An 18,200-nucleotide genomic window follows, 5' to 3' on the forward strand; every position below is an offset into this window, starting at 1 on the left:
TAGTGGAAGGAAGAAAATCTAAACAAATATAATCATTATAAAGGGTAAAAAAGTCTTAAGTAGTACAAGAAAGATGCTACCTGGAAACATTGTTATATAATGATTCATACAACCTGTATGCTGACTAGCAACATGTTAGGCATTCTATTTTACTTCCTCCTCTTTAACATAACTCTAAAATGAAGGTGAAAACCAAGCTATAGTGATTGTGTATCTCTTACGCATCTGATCTTACAGAATAAATTCAGTAATAAAGAACCAACATTACCACATTTATGATAATTAAATGCCAAAGGAGACAGTTTTATAAACATTTCTGGAAATTTGACTGGGCTTCTCTGTGTGAAATAAATTGACAATTTGATCACAAGAAGATATCCTAATATTCTTCACAAAGAATATAAATTTGATCTTTATCCCACATCTTTTCTCAAACAGTAATTTTATTTTTTATCCATCCATCCATCCATCCTTCTTTCTCTGTGGTTCTGGAGGATTAAACCCAGATTCTGGAGGATTAAACCTTTACTACTGACCCCAGCTCTTTTTATCTTTTATTTTCAGATAGGGTCTCCCTAAGCTGCCTGGGCTAGCCTCCGACCTGTGATCCTCCTGCCTCAGCCTTCTCAGTCACTGGGATTACAGGCATGTGTCACTGAGCCTGGCTTCAAACAATAATTCTATAATTCAGTATTTGTGGATGTTTTCAGGATGAAACATCCTCTTCACCTTACAAATTATACCAAATTGATTATTATGGTCATGCTCATGATAGGGTTAAAAAAAATGCCACTTGAATTGCTTCTTTGAAGTTACAGTCATGAAAGCACAAGGAGGCGGCACAAAGTGAGAGCAGACTGCATGCCTGCTGTGGGCATGCCCACAACCCAAGGCTCCCACACTCTCCTGGTCCTGACAGCACTCTGTAAGGGTGCACATCATCACCCGCCTCTTCCAGCTAAACAAATGAGGCTCATTGGAAAACAAAATAACCCTGAAGACATTAACTGATAAGTGGCATTCCTATAAATGTAACCTAGAATTGACAACTCCCAATACCACACTGCCACAGTGATCCTCAAATACTGGTTATTAGCTGGTGAGAAAGTTTTATGACTCCACAGAATGAGAAAAGAATTAAGGATGAGGAGGTAAACTTTCATAGGTACATTTACTTAATTTATAGGACCTTTCTGTGAGATGACATTCTATAATAACAGTGAGTGGTGGTAGTTTTTTATTCAAATATCTTATATGTCAATACTAAAAGATGGCCACCAAATGTTAATTACTATTTTTATTGTTAAAATTTTACTTGTATATTAAGTCCCAAAATCTAATAACAACACAACTTCCCTCCCTCTATCCCTCCCTTCCTGTGGTACTAGGGACTGAGCCCAGGGGCACTCTACCAATGAGCTACATTCCCAGTCCCACCCCTTGTTTTCATTTTGAGACAGTCTTGCTTAGTTTCCCAGGCTGGCTTCAAACTTGTGATCTTCCTGCCTCAGCCTCCCAAGTAACTGGGATTTCAGGTGTGCACCACTGCACCGGCTACCATGCTTTCCTACATTTTGAAAAGAAAAGGTTTTATCCAAAAAAGAAAGAAGTTTGATTAAATAATACTAAAAAAAAAAAAAAATCATTACCTTCTTATAAGAATGACAAATACTTTGAAAAGTGCCATGAGCAAACTCATGAGCAGCACTCCATTCCCTCCACCACCATCTGTCCAGTGATACTCAATTTTAAAAATGTTATTTCTGTTCCCCTTGACCACAGTTCCTCACAACTCCTCCCACCAACATACTTCAAAACTTAACCTTGAGAGAGATGTTCATGTGGTGAAGGTTTCACAGGTGTATACATACATGAAGATATTACTGAGCTGGGCATGATAGTTCATGCATGTAATTCCAGAGACTTGGGAAGCTGAGTTCAGTTCCAGGCCAGCACAGGCAACTTAGCAATTCCCTGCCTCAAAATAAAAAATGAAAAGGGCTGGGGTTGCAGCTCAGTGGTGGAACACCCTTGGGTTCAAACCCTTGCAATGCAAAAGGGGTAAACAGATTTACTGAAGGGTATATTTTAAATATGTGCAGATTAGTTTATGTACGAAATAGACCTTAATACATATGCTTTTTAAAACACCTAACCGGGCTGAGGATGTAACTCAGTTGGTAGAGTGCTTGCCTTGCAAGCACAAGGCCTTGGGTTCAAATCCCCAGGACCGCAAAAAACAAAAAACAAAAAAACAAAAAAACAAAACACCTTACCAGGGGTAATAAGGCATTCGGGTCTTTGGATATGCATCATTATTTTCACTGCCTGAAGGTGTCTGCACTTTTTTCACTGGCATCAAACAGCTGACTGAAGAATTTTCTTTCTAATCCTCCCTAGCATCATATTTAAATCATGTTAACTGGGTAAATTTTTATAAATCCTGATTTCTTGAATTTGCCTTTCTTTGCTTATTGGTAATATAAACCTTAAAAAAAAAAGTCTGCTATTTTACAAATTGTCTTTCTTTTGTTCTTTTACCTAGGCTATAAGGCATAGAACTAGTTTTCTGCAAGACCTGATTTTGAACCCAGGGCTGTCTAATCTTAGCAAGTCATACTACCTCTCTGGGTCTCAGTTTTCTCTTCTATAGACTCTACTACAAAATCCCCCCACCCTCCCCAACTCCGTGCTGGGTATCAAATCTGTGGTCTCCTTAATGCTAGCCAGTCACTCAACCTCTAAGCAACACTCCTATCGCAGAATTATGAACTTTATTGTTCCTACGTATTTTATAAAAACAAAACAAACAACCCAGAACTATGAACTTGGGCTGGGGAGATAACTCAGCTGGTAGAGTGCTCACCTCGCAAGCACAAGGCCCTGAGTTCAATCCCCAGTACCGCAAAAAAACAAACAAACAAACAAAAAAACAAACTATGAACTTGAACTAGTTAAGACTTAATTCTTAGAAACAGCAGATAAGCAGGATACAATGCTCATTAATAACACTGTTACTGCAACCCATTATCACTATTATACAGACATGACAGAACAGTATAATAAGAACCCCCCAAAATCAAGCAAACACAAACACCCTATTTTTAATAAAAAATAAGGTTAAAATGTCTAATAAGTATATCACTTTAATGGGCACTTTCAAATCACACTAATTTACACCTTAAGATAAAAGGCTTTTTTCCTCCCTCAAAAAAAAGATTTATAGCTGGGCACAGTGCTGCATGCCTGTAATTGCAGCAGCACAGGAGGCCAAGGCAGGAGTTCAAAGCCAGTCTCAGCAACTTAGCAAGGCCCTAAGCAACTTGGTGAGACCATGTCTCAAAATTAAAAACAAAAAGGGCTGGAAATGTGACTCAGTGGTTCAGCACCCCTGGGTTCAATACCTGATACAAAAAAAAAAAAAAAAAAAAAAAAAGATTTATAGTGAATTTACAGAGTTATGCAGTTGTAATAATAACCATCCAGGTTCACAACATTTTCATTACTCCCTAAAGATCCCTCATTCCATTTGTAGCTAATCCTCATTCTCACTGTCGGTCCTATAACAGCATTAATATACTTTTGGATCCTTAACAGATTTGTTCTTTCTGAAAGTATTATGTAAATGAAATCTGGATTCTTTCACTTACTATGTCTTTGAGGTTCACCTTTGTCTTCCAGCACCTCTTTCATCACTGAACACCCTTCCACTATAAGAATATTCCACAACTCCTTTATCCATTCACCAGAAGGTGCCATTTGGACTCTTCCCACTTGTTGGGTACTACAAATGACATGTTCATGCTTTGTGTTGACACATGTTGTTACTTGTCCTGAGTTAGAGAAGGAGCAGAAGAACTTACTGGATCGTATGGTGACTTTATGTTTAACTTTTTTTGCAGTGCTGGGGATTGTTTACTAGTTCTGGTAACTTTTTTGTGGATTCCTTAGGGTTTTCTTACATACTGGACCATGACGTGTAGGAAAGGACAGTTTACTTCTTTTCTCTAGGCACCTTTTTGTTACTTTTTCTTACCTGACAGCACAGCAGCATAATCTCCAGTACGATGCTGAAGAGTCATGAAGAGAATTGATGTTTCTGTCTTGGTCCCAAATGTAGGAAGAAAGCATTCAGTAATTTACCCTTAAGTAGGATGTTAACATACTGTAGTTTGTGTTTTTTACATATGCCTTTTATCAAGATGAGACTGAGTAGTCTAGGCTGGTGATATTAAACTTGGAACTCTTCAGTAGTGTGTTTAAAGTCACAGGACTGAATGAGATCACCAAAGAAGCAGAAAAGGGAAAACTTACTACAAGTAAAGTTAGGAGAAGATTACACAGAGATGACTGGTTCAATGTTAGGAATTTTAGGAAATTCAGAATTTGGCAAGAACAGAAGTCAATTTAAGCACTCTATAAGCCAATGTGAAATAAACATTATCACATGTCAGCATGTCACAACTGTGACCCAGGATATGTTAATGATACCACCATCCAATTAACTTAGGGAACAACTTCAAAAGACCTAGGTCTCCAGGTAAATAGATATTTACAATATGGACATATTCACATTAGGCTTCTTCTATCTATGTTTACTAAAATTATAACATCTTTAATTTTCTGTTGCTAAAATTAGAGTTATACTCCCATGTCACCTGATTTTCTATATCCATGAGTCTCTCTACCATTCTCAGTCACTTCGCATGTATCTCTTCTGAAAACTATGATATCAAATAAAATTAAATTGCTGTTCCTCCAACCCAGACAGCCAAATAATGAAACAAAATATGCTTATCCCAAACCAGGTATCTGAATCTCCTTATTTAGTGAGTCTTTAAGACAGACATGCCATTCCTGTAAACTTTTTGTGTTGAAGAACCAGAAGAAAGATATTGTGCAGAAGAGAAATGGGTCAAATGAGGGAAATTGCTTTCCAACTGAGATTTGAGATTGAATAGGAAGTGGTTGAATTAGAAGAAAGGCTGCTATCACCCATTCACAAACTGCTCTTATGTATCAAAGGCAGCTTCCTTCCAGTTTACCCTATTAACTAAAGCACTCTAGTTTCAAGGTGACACAGATTTTTTTACAGAAATGTCTTCCCTCTTTTTATAACTTGGACAAAACTAGAATCCCTTTAAATGGGCTTAAATTTTTCAGTAACGTTCATTTTCAAATAATGCTCCAAGAAAAACCTGCTACTATAGCAGAAAAAACAAAAAAGCCCATGAACTCTGTTTGTCTTCCAGGCACACTCCTGCCTAAGCTGAATTCCTAATGCCAGAGTTAGAAATCGGGATGGGGATGGGGTTTACATCAGGTTTTCAAAGAATATTTCTTGAAGACAAATCAAAGTAATGTTCTCTTAACATTTCTTTAGAGTCCCAAATGATACTACCTAGGCGTTAAACTTCCAAACCATTAGAAATATGTAACATCTGATCTTTTTATGAATAGTTCAAATATTACAGATCAAATTTGGGGCCCCAAAGATTTCTCATACTTTTAAAGGTAATGAAAATCAGTTTGAATGTAGTGGTACAGCATCTGTGAACTGACGTCTTCAACCAACAGGCTTAGCAGCACACAGCTCTGAAGGGGGGAGCGCACCCTGTTCACCCTATGGCTGCAAACCAGACCTTCATTCCTATCTCTGAAGCAAAAAACTTCAGGAGAACAAATGGAAACAAGGGCAAAGGCTGTGGGAAAGACAAAAAAGAGCAGGAGAAACTAATGGATTTTTTTTTAAGTATTCCTGCTAGTGGAATACTGAAATTGACGTTCATTAATTTAAGATTTAGTTAGCAAATCACAAGTTAAAGGAAAAAAATTTTTCTTAGGCCCTAGGATCTACCTAATCAAAGTTCTGCCAAAGGTTAAATAGGCATATATGTAAGCTATTTAATAATTACATCTACAGGCTGGGGTACATCGAAGTGGCAGAAAGCTTGCTTAGCATGCATGAGGCCCTCAGCTGAATTCCCAGCACCATAAATAGATAAATAATATGAATTATAAATCAATATAAAATGATTGCAAGAAAAAAAATTGGGATAATATCCTTTGAAAATACTATTACTTCCACAGTCCTCCCTGAAGAACAGAATAATGAGTTTATGCTAACCAGATAATTCATTTTGGCCACCATGATCCCAATCCATATAATGCTCATATTTCCAATGGGCTAATATCTAAAATGTCTTCAAAGCTGTGAAAGACAAACCAGGAATTACTTTGTGACATTGAACCCATCAAACCTAAAGCTGTAATGTGTAAGAAATGTCATATATCATTTCTTTCCAGTTTGGATGGGGACACTTGCTGGTAGTGCCAGGGGCCTTCAGGAGCTGCCCATTCCTCCAGGCACCCTTATAAAAAGCTGCACAAAGATCCCCAGGATGAATAAGATGGACTAAACTCCTCTAAGCTGAGCAGCTTTACATGCTGAGCTGACTAGCTGGAAATATGGTTGGTCATTATTCCAAAGGACTAAAATCAGAAAAAGCATGGGATAATCAGGCTCCCTTCCCCATGATCATTTGTGGAAGCAACATCTCTGAAGAAACAGATGGCTCAAAACTGAAAATTTTTATTTTAATAGCCACAAAACACTATAGATTACATAGGGATTACAAAAAAGAACATATTATCTCTGCTACCAATTAACTCAATCTAAGAAATAAAGAACAGTGAAGATGTTTTGCAATAATCTGCAAGGGACTGTGCTGGGGTTTAAAGTCTAAGATAAATAGGAGAGATGAATAATTAATTAATTAAATATGAAACTCATATACAAAAGTACAACGGTGGCTAAAATCTTACCACCGCATGGTGGTAAAATAAAAACTATTTTTATCTGTTTGAAAGCTTCCCCACCCAACTCTAAAGGAGTAAAAAAGAAAAATCAACTTAGTTGTTTTAATTTTTTTCTTTGTTAAAAAAAGAGTCTAGGGCTGGGAATATAGCTCAGTTGGTAGAGTGCTTGCCTTGCAAGCACAAGGCCTTGGGTTCAATCCCCAGTACCGCAAAAAAAAAAAAAAAAGAGTCTATTATTCCTGGGCTTGGAGTGTAGTCCAATGATAATGTACTTTTCTAGCACACATTAGGTCAAGTTTAATCCCCAGCACTGGGGGGGAAAAAATCTACTCTTCAAGTTTAAAGAATATATTAAATTTATCAAATCTTTAAAAAGTACTAGTAACTTCAACACAACTGATACTAATATTGCTATGCTATGTATAGTTTGATCTTACATTTCCTTGCAACTTTGAAGATTTTTTTTTTTTCTGTCAATAGGCCATTATCCATGAAGTTTACTACATAGGTGGGACTGTTACATAAAGTCTGGGTTAAGAATTTTTTATGAGCATGATACTAAGACAATTTAATTTCATTGAAAGTATTCACCATAATTCACAGCATAACCCTATTATTACATGCCTCATTACATGCTTGAATTTATGCTGTGACTCAAATCCCTACCTTGGAATGCAACCTCATACAATAACTTTCCTACAACTGTTATCTTATGTGTCATCTTTCCCTGGTTAGTATCCAACATTAGGGTTTTTTGTTTTGTTTTTGCAGTGCTGGAGATTGAACCCAGGGCCCACTAACAAGTGCTCTACCACTGAGCCACATCTCTAATCCAACATCAGCTTCCACAGGACTTAATATAAAGTCTAGTCCAATCCTTCCAACAACCGTCGGCTGTATATTATTTTGTCCAACTACTGTGTATTATTTTGTCCTGGAGAGCCTTCCTACTACTTTTTCAGTTCCACCCCACCATTATGCTTGTCCAAGCTTGCACCACCTCACAGACAGCTATAACAGACATAGTTGCAATACTGTACCTCTGCTCAAGGGGAGTTTCCCATCCACCACTTGGGAAGTCCATCAAGCCCATCAACAGCCATTCAGTTGCCTACCAAACAATGGAGGTCCTACCCAATGTAGCCCCTTCCTAATCTCACTTCAGTACAAAACCCTCCCTTACAGCGAGGCCTCAGGGTTGATTTGCTCAGTAAATATACTGACCCATACTATGTCCCAGCCATTATCTTAGGTAATTTCCCAAATGTGTCTGCCCATTTATCTCCTTGTAGAATATCCCTTCCATCCAAGCAAATGCTTTCCACCTCTCAGGATCCACTTCAAGCCAAGTCTGTCTGTTGCACTGACCCACCATGCTCAGTGGTCATATAAGTTTGAGAAATACTGAGCTAATAAAAGTAAGCATATTTCCTTTTCAGCTAGACTTCCCCATACATCTAATATTTCGATTTGCATCCTCAGGTGGGAGGCTATGTCATTGCATACTACCTTAGATTTTTGTTAAATTCCTGTGTGTATGTGGTTTCCTTCAAACATTTATTGCTGGCTCACTTTTTAAAACTTGTTTAAAAAGCTTATTTAGTGCCCATCTCTCTCACTGTGACTAGCAGAACAACTCCAGAAGAACAGAAAAAGTGCATCTCCTTTACAGAGGCTGCTTCAGGCAGAAGGTATGTAGTTTTTGTGGAGTAAAGGAAGGAATGTGACCAGGCTTGGGCTTGGGAAGGCAGCTCAGTGGAATGAGAAAGAGCCCAGGCTCTGGCATCAGGGGACCTAGACACACTTATCAAGCCTCTGCCTTTGGGCAATTATTCAACCTCATCAGCCTCAGCTTCCCTGTATATATAAAGCAAACAGAACACCAGTACCTATACCTTACAAAATGCTGCTGAGGAATGGATGAGCTAACACACAGAAGACACTCAGAAAGCATTCAGTTAATACTAGCAGCTGGATTGGTGGAACACAGAGGACAGGAAGAGAGGTTAAATAAGAGGTTATTAAAATAAAACAAGCTATTTCTATGTGTGAGAGCTTTGGGATACACTGAGTTTAAGTTCTGGCATCACCTCCTACAAGCTGTAAGATTTTATGGAAATTACTTCTTTCTTTGTGTCTCTAGTTGCTCATCTACAAAATGGGAATTATAAAAGGAACCACTTTAGAGGAGTGTTGTAAGGATTACATAATGCCCATGTCCTTGGCACACAGTCATATAGTAAATGCCCAAATATTAGTTGCACCTATTTGAGGATTATATTAAAACAAATCTGGTTGCCTGAGAGAAGATTAACCACTCCCACCCCACCTTGTAAATGCACTTGCTCCCACATGACCAACTTCTTCCCTCGCTGCTCCCTACCAAAAGAAACCCTGTTCAAACCATCAGCCCACAGCATCCAGCAGCCTGTAGAGTTCCCCCACTGTGCACTCATTCCCCTTGCTCTCAGCTTTTCATATTTCCTATGCAGTGAGAGAGAACATAATGTGACCCAATGAATAATTTTGCATCTCCTCCCTCTTAACTTCTGAACAACCCTTGTTGACATTGTTTCCGAGCAAGAATGGTTGCAAAGGCAATAGGCTGTGCCTGTGCTGCCATTTCCCAATTTCAAATCTTAGTTTAATTCCCAGTTGCTATTTTAACTTAGGTTTTCCTGGCTTATTAAAAGAGCAATTAAGAAGAAATTATCTTTGGGAATAAAAAGTAAACAATACCTTTGACAGGCTCAAGCCAAGCAAATGATTTTAGCTGTGAGAGATCTTAGTCTTAATAATAAGCTAGACTGTACACATAGAATGAATTCAAATGCTACACATTCCCAATAACCATTTTGCCATAAATTTGCCAGTCATGTCAAAAGACAGTTTGCATGTTGGTAAAGGATTAAATCATAGATAGGAGTTATCCAACTGCTGAGGTAAATTTGACTTGATGTTGTGACTTGCAGGCCTGCAGTTCAACCAGTCAGAGGAAAGATATTACGAAGGTGTAAGGAAGATTCATTTCTAAAAGGTCCAAAGAAGGAAAATAAAGGTTTTAGATTAAAGAAAAAAGAGCTGTTCAAATATTTATATCCTAGAGGATCACAAAGATCATTTGTAATCACACAAAGTTCACAAAAAAAATGCTTATAATGACAGCAAGCTGACATAATTGTACATTCTATTTTACTTTCATAAATGTAAAAAAAATTAAACTTTGTTGTATCAGAAAGATTTATGAAAAAGTAAAGTGAAAACCGTATCCTTTCAAGACGAATCCATCCTGCACTCTCGGGAAGCCAGCTTCAAGATTCGTTGGGCCATGTGGCCCATGATCATATATGTTCCAGCAGGTCACCTCCAACAGGAAAGATGTTGCAGCAGATAGGCAAAAAAAAGAGGCAAGTAGATGGTGGGAAGGCAACTCAACCCTCCTTGGAGCAGAAATTTAAATTCAGTGGCCCACAAGAGGCATAAATTCAGAAGCCATATTTTTATCCATCCTTATATATCATAGAAAACCAAAGTCCCAACACACAGCTGGAACTCAGGACCACCAAGAGTATTAAGAGTTCAAAACAGCAGTGAAGGCTGCTTTCCCAAGGCTGCCCCTCTTGTTGAGGTTCATAGCCATGGAGGGCTCGGGAGAGTACACCACACTATCTGTGCTGCAGCAGGGATGTTTCATGGCTGGACGCCCAGATTGTCCAGCTCTGCACACAACTCTGGAGTCTTTTGAGGGTTGCATGGGAGAAATGCGCTCAACAAACAGCTCTCCATCCCTGCAACTGCTTCTTCATTCTTTGAAAACATCTGATGCCGAGAAAAGAATTCATTTTCAGTATAATTCTAAAAATGACACAAAGGGTAGAGACTTAACCATATTTTTAACATGTAAAACCTTCTTATATTGCAGCTGGAGAATTTAAAAACATATTCTATTTTTCATTAGACTAGTTAACAGTTCAGATGCAAGTGTACAACAGAAACCTTGTATGACTATTTTAAAGAGGTACTCAAATACATTCTCTGGGTAAGAATTACACATTGCTTGGTTTCAACATCACACTCTACCCAAGCTTAGACAGTTATTTCTGGCACGTAGTCTTTATATTTTTAAGTAATTCAATTCCTGAAAAAGTTGTGCATAAGCTGAAAATTTGTAAATAGGAACACATTTATTACATTAAAAGTCTACTTCAAGGACGCTTACTGTGAACTATTTTGTTAAAAAAAATTGCTATCCTCACAACTGCACAATAAAAGTTAGTTTATAAAAATTAAGATAGACAAAATCCAAGAACTACTCTCCACAAAAATACTGGTCAATTTTCATTTGACACTCTGCTCTTCCTACTGCAATCTGTGGCAATTTCAAACAAAATTATTAAGATGTTAAGTATCTTTACTAAAAAACTAAAATCTAGTCATCTTTGCTGTGAAGACAGCTGTCATGCAAGAGACTGCGCCAACTGTACTTTCAAGACATCTCACCACTGCTCATCTAAAATATGGGAAGACCCTCTGCCACAGAGCTTGAAAAAAGGCAAAAAATCCATTTGAGTGTCACAAAACTGCAAGAAAGAAGCCAAAGCACTTTCAAAGGAAACAAAAACAACCCAAAACAAGCAGACAAAAACAAAGTCACCTGGCTCTTCCTGGTTTCTCAGAATCCTTCATGGCTGGCCTGTCAGGGGCTCAGCCTGCCTCCTACATCTCTCTCCTGGTTTCAAGGACATCCATAAATCTGTCCCTGCCTCCTTCTCCCTGTTTCTCATGCTTTCCTATGGGCTTCCGTTCTCTGGCTGAGTGATTTCTGCTTGCTCCATCCCTGGATCATTACTGTCCAAACACTATACTGATATGTGGGACAGCCTCGGACTCACAATCAACCTATTTTCTTTCTTATAAATCTTCTCAAATAGCACCTTTGCACAATAAGCCCTAAGTTGTAAATAGTTTTCTAAAACATACACATGCAACCTAATGGATCCAATTCCTAGTGGGGAAGACCACAGAGATCCATAAATAGCATAAAAAAGCCCCTTTGACCTTTAAATGTTAAACTGTTAGGGAACTTGTATAATGCCAAAAACACTCTTAGCAACTCAAGTCAAATAATAGACAAATAAATTAACTTCCTCTGCTCCCCCCACCCCACCCCTTTCTCTAAGTCAAATTAGCATCACTTTCCTGAGTTCCAAGAGAGCAAGTTTACATTCAGGACCACCTACCCCTCCTTGCTGTTGAGGAGGTGATGCAAACACTCCATTTTCAGGTGACAATGCAGGAATTTTATCTTTCAACTCTTCCCTCTCTTCACTATGGAAATAAGCTGCCCAATTCCAGCCCTGACCTCCTCTCCAGGATTGGTTTTGGAAGTGAGCCAGAAGACAGCATTTGGAAAAGCACAAAATTTACCTCGGTAAAGCTGGTTGTTTAACAAAAAGGTGGTAGTGGTGAGAAATCCTATAATCCTCATATACTCCCCACATGACTTAGTTATTTTTTAATCTTCCAACATCAGAACATCAAATGAAACAATTCATCCCCCTTCCCTTTTCCCCCATAATCAGCACTCTAATGGCAACTTCTTATTCTAGAATTCCTGAGCCAACTAAGTACAAATCCAAACCTGTTACAAAATAATCTTTGTTAAAGTGTTAAAACATATGCCACTTGGGGAAAAAAAACAATAATAAACATTGTAAAGAAGAAAATCTAAAAATTAACAATTCACATGTATCCCAAACTACCATCAGAACATTTAAATGCCAGAATCCAAAATGAAATTAAGTCTTATGACAGACTAGTGTCAAATCTTATTTAATTTCATACCTTAAGAGTAAAACCAAGGCAATGGTCAGATTGGTTTGGACAGGAAGCATGGAAGTAGAGTTCAAAATCAGATTCTTATAATTAAATCAAGAGTCAGTGTGTGTATGTGTGATGTATTTATTTTACCATTCACATTTGCTCCCCAGTACTGAAAGAAAAAAAGCAACAACCAGTGAAACTGAAAACAGAAAAATACAAAAAAATTAATAAAAATTATTATTTGCTGAATTATCAATTTCTCATGACTCAAAATGTGGAAAAAAAGATTCTAAGAATCTTTTATTTTTTTAAATTTTTTTGGGAGGACACCAGGGATTGAACTCAGACCACTGAGCCACATTCCAGTCCTATTTTGTATTTTATTGAGAGACAGGGTCTCACTGAGTTGCTTAGCACCTCCTATTTGCTGAGGCTGGCTTTCAACTCATGGTCCTCCTGCCTCAGCCTCTGGAGGAGCTGCTGGGATTACAGGTGTGTGCCACCACCTGGCTGAATCTCTATTCTTTTGAAAATACAAATACTAAAACTTTATTTAGAAAAAGACCCTTTCAGTATAGGTAAACAAAGTTACAACTAGTCAGACCATACTTTGCTCTTTAAACACAATAAAATTAATTCAGATAACTAATTTTTAAAACCTTATTTTGTATCATTTTCCCCAATAAAAGCATCCTAGGGATGCCACACTTAAGTGTTCAAAGCCATCACCACTTCTTGTTCGGAATAAAGTAAATTTCTTCAAGGTGCCCTCTGCCAACCAAGTTCCTGTGGCCTAGGGCTAAGTGTTATCATTTATCCTTTCATTTAGTACCAAAGGAAGTCTGGAATCTGAATATAATAGCACTTCCTCCACAGTTCCAACCTACCATGCTGTCCTCTGAAATCACTTAGGCCACATTCCAGCGTATCCATTCAGCTACCCCAGTCTACATGTATGAAATAACTCACACAAAATAAGCTTTCGGCAGGATCAAATTACATTCAGAAACGTACAAGCCTTTCGCAGTAACGATCATAAACTGACCAACTACCTATACAACTGAATAGGTGGATACAACTGAATAGGATATCAATTGAACACCAGCTATCCAGAAAAACAACCTCAGCAACACAATGGATTAAACCAGGAGGCTCCAACTCGCCACTCCTAGACACTCTACTTGGACGTCCACAGAGCACCATTTTGAGTTCAGAATTTGCACTTCACGCCCAGAAATCACCGACCAGATCACTCAAATGGAGGTTTCATCTGGCAACGGTCTGAGACAACTAACTGCGTACTGTCAGATACCTTGGAACGCAATAGGTGCAGCCGAGACCCAGCGGCTCCTCCTCCGCCAGCTCCAGCACAGCATCCAAACACAATCCTTCATCTTCGCTAGGATTCCTAAATCCCTGGGCAGCTTGCGCGCCAACAGTCTTCACCAGGTTAACGCACAGGGACCCCGTATATTCACATCTGCACACTTTAACAGCTGCAAATCTATTAATTAAATCTCGTTCACGAGGCCAAGGTGCAAACGAGGTATCCCTAAAAGCAGAGGTGGCGACGACGCGCTCGGGTTTCGTTATCTGATAACGCGGCAGATGTTGTGCGGCTCGTTCTCCTCGGACGCATTACTCCGCAGTCCGCAGTACCGTTACAAATCCACCGAATTTCAGACCCGCAAGACGCTCACGGGTCCTGTTCTGATCGCCCAAACAACGCCGCGGGGGTCCCGAACCCAAACACTGCGGACTTCTGCACGCCATGCACCCGGAATGCACGACCTGCGTGTGCCTGCCGGCGCAGGACCGGATCTCACCCACCGCATTCGTTTAAAATGCAAGGGGACGGCGATGCTCGCGACCCACGCGTCCCACCCGGTCCGCCGCGGGGCGCACAGGCGGTCTGCACACCCTCCTCCCGCGGCCCCGCGCTCGCGGGCTCCCTCCCGCCGGCCCGGGCCGGCGCCGCACGCGGGTCGCTCGGGGCACCGCTCCGGCTCGGCCCGGCCCGGCCGAACAAAGGGCGGCGGACCTCGGGGCGGCGGCGCGCTCACCTGGGCTCCGTCCCCGGCGGCTGCTCCGCGGGGCTCCGGCGGCGCGGGCCTGGCGGCGGCGAAGGCGCGCACAGCCGCCCAGGGACCTCGGGGGCGCTCGAGCGGCGGGGGCCCGCTCAGCGCCGGCGCCGCGGGCTCGGGTCCCGGCGCGGGCGGCGCGGACGGGTGGGCGGCGGCGCGTCCCGGCAGGTCCAGGTCCCGCGCCGGCGACGCCGCGACGCGCCCTCTTCCTCGCGCCGGGTGGGACGCGGCTCCGGCGCGGCCCGGGTCCGAGGCGGCGGCGGCGGTGGCGGGCTGGGCGCGGGGCCGCTCCGCTCCCTCCGCCTCGGGCTCCGGCTCCGGCGGGCCTGTGGCGGCGGTGGCGGGAGCGCGGAGGCGCGGGGCGGCCTGTCACGGGGCGGCCGGGGCGGCCCGGCGGCGCTCAGGGCAGCGCGGCGGCGCAGCCGGCGGCGGCGGTTGCGGCTCCCGAGGCCGTCGCGCTGAGGTGCGGAGCTGCCACCGCGGCCATCTTGTTGCTCTAACTGACAAGAACCCCCCCTCCCCCCGCTCCAGCCAGACGGGGCGCTCGCGCCCCCTTCCCCGCCCCGCGTCGGCCTCCAACAGGAAGTCGTCCCGGCCCCTGGCACGTGACCACACCACATCTGCATACCGGAGTGCGGGCTGGCCAATCGGCCCTCTACGCTTCAGCTCCGCCCCCGCGCGCCCCTCCATTTCCCATTGGCTAGTTCTGTACAAGCCACGCCTCCTCCTTCCCCCTTAATACCCGCCCGCGCCGTGGTTGTCCAGACCGCGCGGGGAGCGCGCCAGGGTACGAGCTGCGCGCGCTTCTCCTCGCTCGGACGCGCGCTGGTCCTGGGAGCTTGCGCTCTTTGCGGGGATGCGTGGAGAGCCGAACTGTGGCGTTCCCCGTCATCGCCCACCCTCCCGCTTTAGTACTGTGGTTCCACATAGCCGCGCCGGCCCGAGGGGCGCCGACCCAGGTTTGCTCATCCACTGGGTTCCCCCAGCCCGCGCTCCGCGGCGCCCCAGGCCAGACTTTACGCGGTATTTTCGCCCGGCGGCGCTGACCCTCTATGCAACGGCTCCCAACTCCTGGAGCTTGCACTGGCGCGCGTCCGGCCCGTGCCGTGCACACACACGTACACGCGCCGGCTGGGGCCCGGGAAGCATCCTGCTCTCCTCGAGCCTTAGGGCCCGCCTCTGCGCGCCCCAGCTCTCCGGGGAGCGCTCCGCAGCAAACCCAACAACCTATGTTCGCCCCCTGCCCTGGGAAAACACCCCTTCCCCTTGGCGCGAACACCCCGACCCCCGCCGTGCACACAGCCTGTCGGGACCGAACCCGGGTGCTCCGTCTTCTACACACCCCACGGTTCCTTCCTGGCGTTCGGTAACGCGCCGCGATCCTCCATTCTGCGGCTCTTCATCGGTATACATTATTCATTCATAGTAGGCAAGGTCAGACCCAATGTGCAATCTGAAGAATTCCTTTTTAAACTTTCGGTTCAAGCTACGAGAAGATTTTGAAACCAGGTTTTTCTGCATTTTCATGAAAGGACGTGGAAGAAAGCTGGCTTTTTTCTCCGTGGCACGATGAAGATTCGGCGGTGCTATCACGGAAAGTTGCTGGTGCTGTAAGAGGCCATTCCCTGTCTACGTGTCCCCATCTTGAAAAGGAGATAATACACGGATACTTTCGCAATGCAATTTTGTTACCGCAAGTGTCGCACTTTGAGTCGTCTATGGATGAAAGAAACAACAATTCCCCGCTCTCCTTTCCCTTCAGGGTCCCAGAAGCTGCCTACACTGCTTTCTTCTTTCTGCCATGTTTTAAACCCTCAGGTAGTCACTGTCACAAGTCACTCTCTAAAGTCGTTTTCAAATGTGATGCTGTGTATTTCCCCTTCCAGAAATCCACATCCCATAGATGGAACCGAAGGCTGTCGAAGCTTACATGGAGAAGTCTGCCTTTTCTCTTCAGCGTTTTATTTGCATTAATTGCGGAGAACCAGCATCTTTTTCTATTTCTCAAAGGTAGAGGCATTATCACATGATCCAGGAGGGAGCCAAAATAACATCTTGCAAATATACAGCACCCACTGGTAGACGGATATATCAATGGATCCAAGTAGCAGGGTGGACTGACATTGTAATAAGCAGACCTTCATTTTTTGAATTCTTGAACCAAAATGACACGATTTATTGTTTGACTGTGATGTTGATTTTGTGACTATCGCTTTGCAATTCCCTGCTGTTTGGTTCCCTTCACTCTTCCCCTTCATTATCTTAACCAGACAAAATAGTTCTCTCTTACATTGTAAATACCTACAGAAAAGGCAGGTTGTATTTTCTGAACCCAAAATCAAGTCATAATTTGGCATGTGGACCTGTGGTAATAGAATATTGAGATCAGGGTTGACCCAAAAAATGAGGAGTTTGTGATTATGATCCTGGAGATTGCAGATCACAGTGTTACTAGTGGCTGGACAGAATAAAGTATGAATTAGGACCCCAAGCAAAATTGTAAAATGGGTAATTTCATAGTCGGTGTTTGTCACCCTCTTATCATCCTGCCACAACCACCTTAAAACTTAGGTGTGAGAGTTTATTTTTATTTTAATGGGCAAAATCAACAAAACCACATATAAAAGGAGTAAATGCTAAATGTACTCTTCAGTTAAAAAATCGACTAATTAAGGACAGATGGACAATCCCTGAGTGGATACAAGTACATGTTAAAATTTGGGGGGTTTTGTTTGTTGTTTTTTAATATACAGTCAACTGGGCGTGGTGGTGCATGACTGTAATACCAGCTACTCAGGAGGCTGAGGCAGGAGTATCCCAAGTTCCTGGACAGCCTGGGCAACTTAGTGAGACCCTGGCTCAAAATAAAAAAGGACTGGGGATGTAGCTCAATGGTAGAGAACTTGCCTAGCATTTGTGAGACCCTGGGTTCCATCAACAGTACCAAAACAAACAAACAAACAAACAAACAAACAAAAAACCAGTCTACTCTAAAATAGCTTCTAGCTGGTCAGATCCCAGATGGAGTACTGTGCCAGTTCTGAGCACTACGGTGTAAGAAAGAAGTTGACAGCTTAGAGATTCTCAGGGATATGGTTGATGTTGGTGGAAGTCCTCCAGTCTGAGCAATGACTAAAGAAGCAGAAAATATTTGTGTAGGGAAGAAGAGACAGATAGGTCAGGTGTTGATCTTCAAATAATTTAAAAAATTTTTTTTAGTTGTAGATGGACACTATAGCTTTATTTTATTTAGTTAGTTTTTTAATATGGTGCTGGGGATTGAACCCAGTGCCTCACACGTAATAGTCAAGCGCTCTGTCACTGAGCCACAACCCCAGCCCTTCAATTTTTTTTTTTTTTTTTTTTTTAATTCACAGATACAAATAGGTGCGGATATGTTCTTTGAGAACCTAGGAAGCAGACCTGGTATCACTGAGTGAAAGGTATTTGAGGCAAATTTTGGTTCAGCTCAAG

General features: G+C 42.3%; 1 protein-coding gene across 4 annotated transcripts in view; it reads right to left on the reverse strand.

The window, feature by feature from the left end:
• Window positions 1-15,222, reverse strand: part of Tnrc6c (trinucleotide repeat containing adaptor 6C) — a 119,742-nt gene extending 104,520 nt beyond the window's left edge. For all 4 annotated transcript variants that reach the window (XM_047547763.1, XM_047547760.1, XM_047547761.1 and 1 more), the window contains exon 1: window positions 14,706-15,222. The gene's annotated coding sequence lies outside the window, so the exon portion shown is untranslated. The remainder of the gene's footprint in view (window positions 1-14,705) is intronic.
• Between the last annotated feature and the right edge of the window lie 2,978 nt (window positions 15,223-18,200).

The sequence above is a fragment of the Sciurus carolinensis genome, chromosome 3 (genome assembly GCF_902686445.1).
Source record: "Sciurus carolinensis chromosome 3, mSciCar1.2, whole genome shotgun sequence".
Taxonomy (NCBI): domain Eukaryota; kingdom Metazoa; phylum Chordata; class Mammalia; order Rodentia; family Sciuridae; genus Sciurus; species Sciurus carolinensis.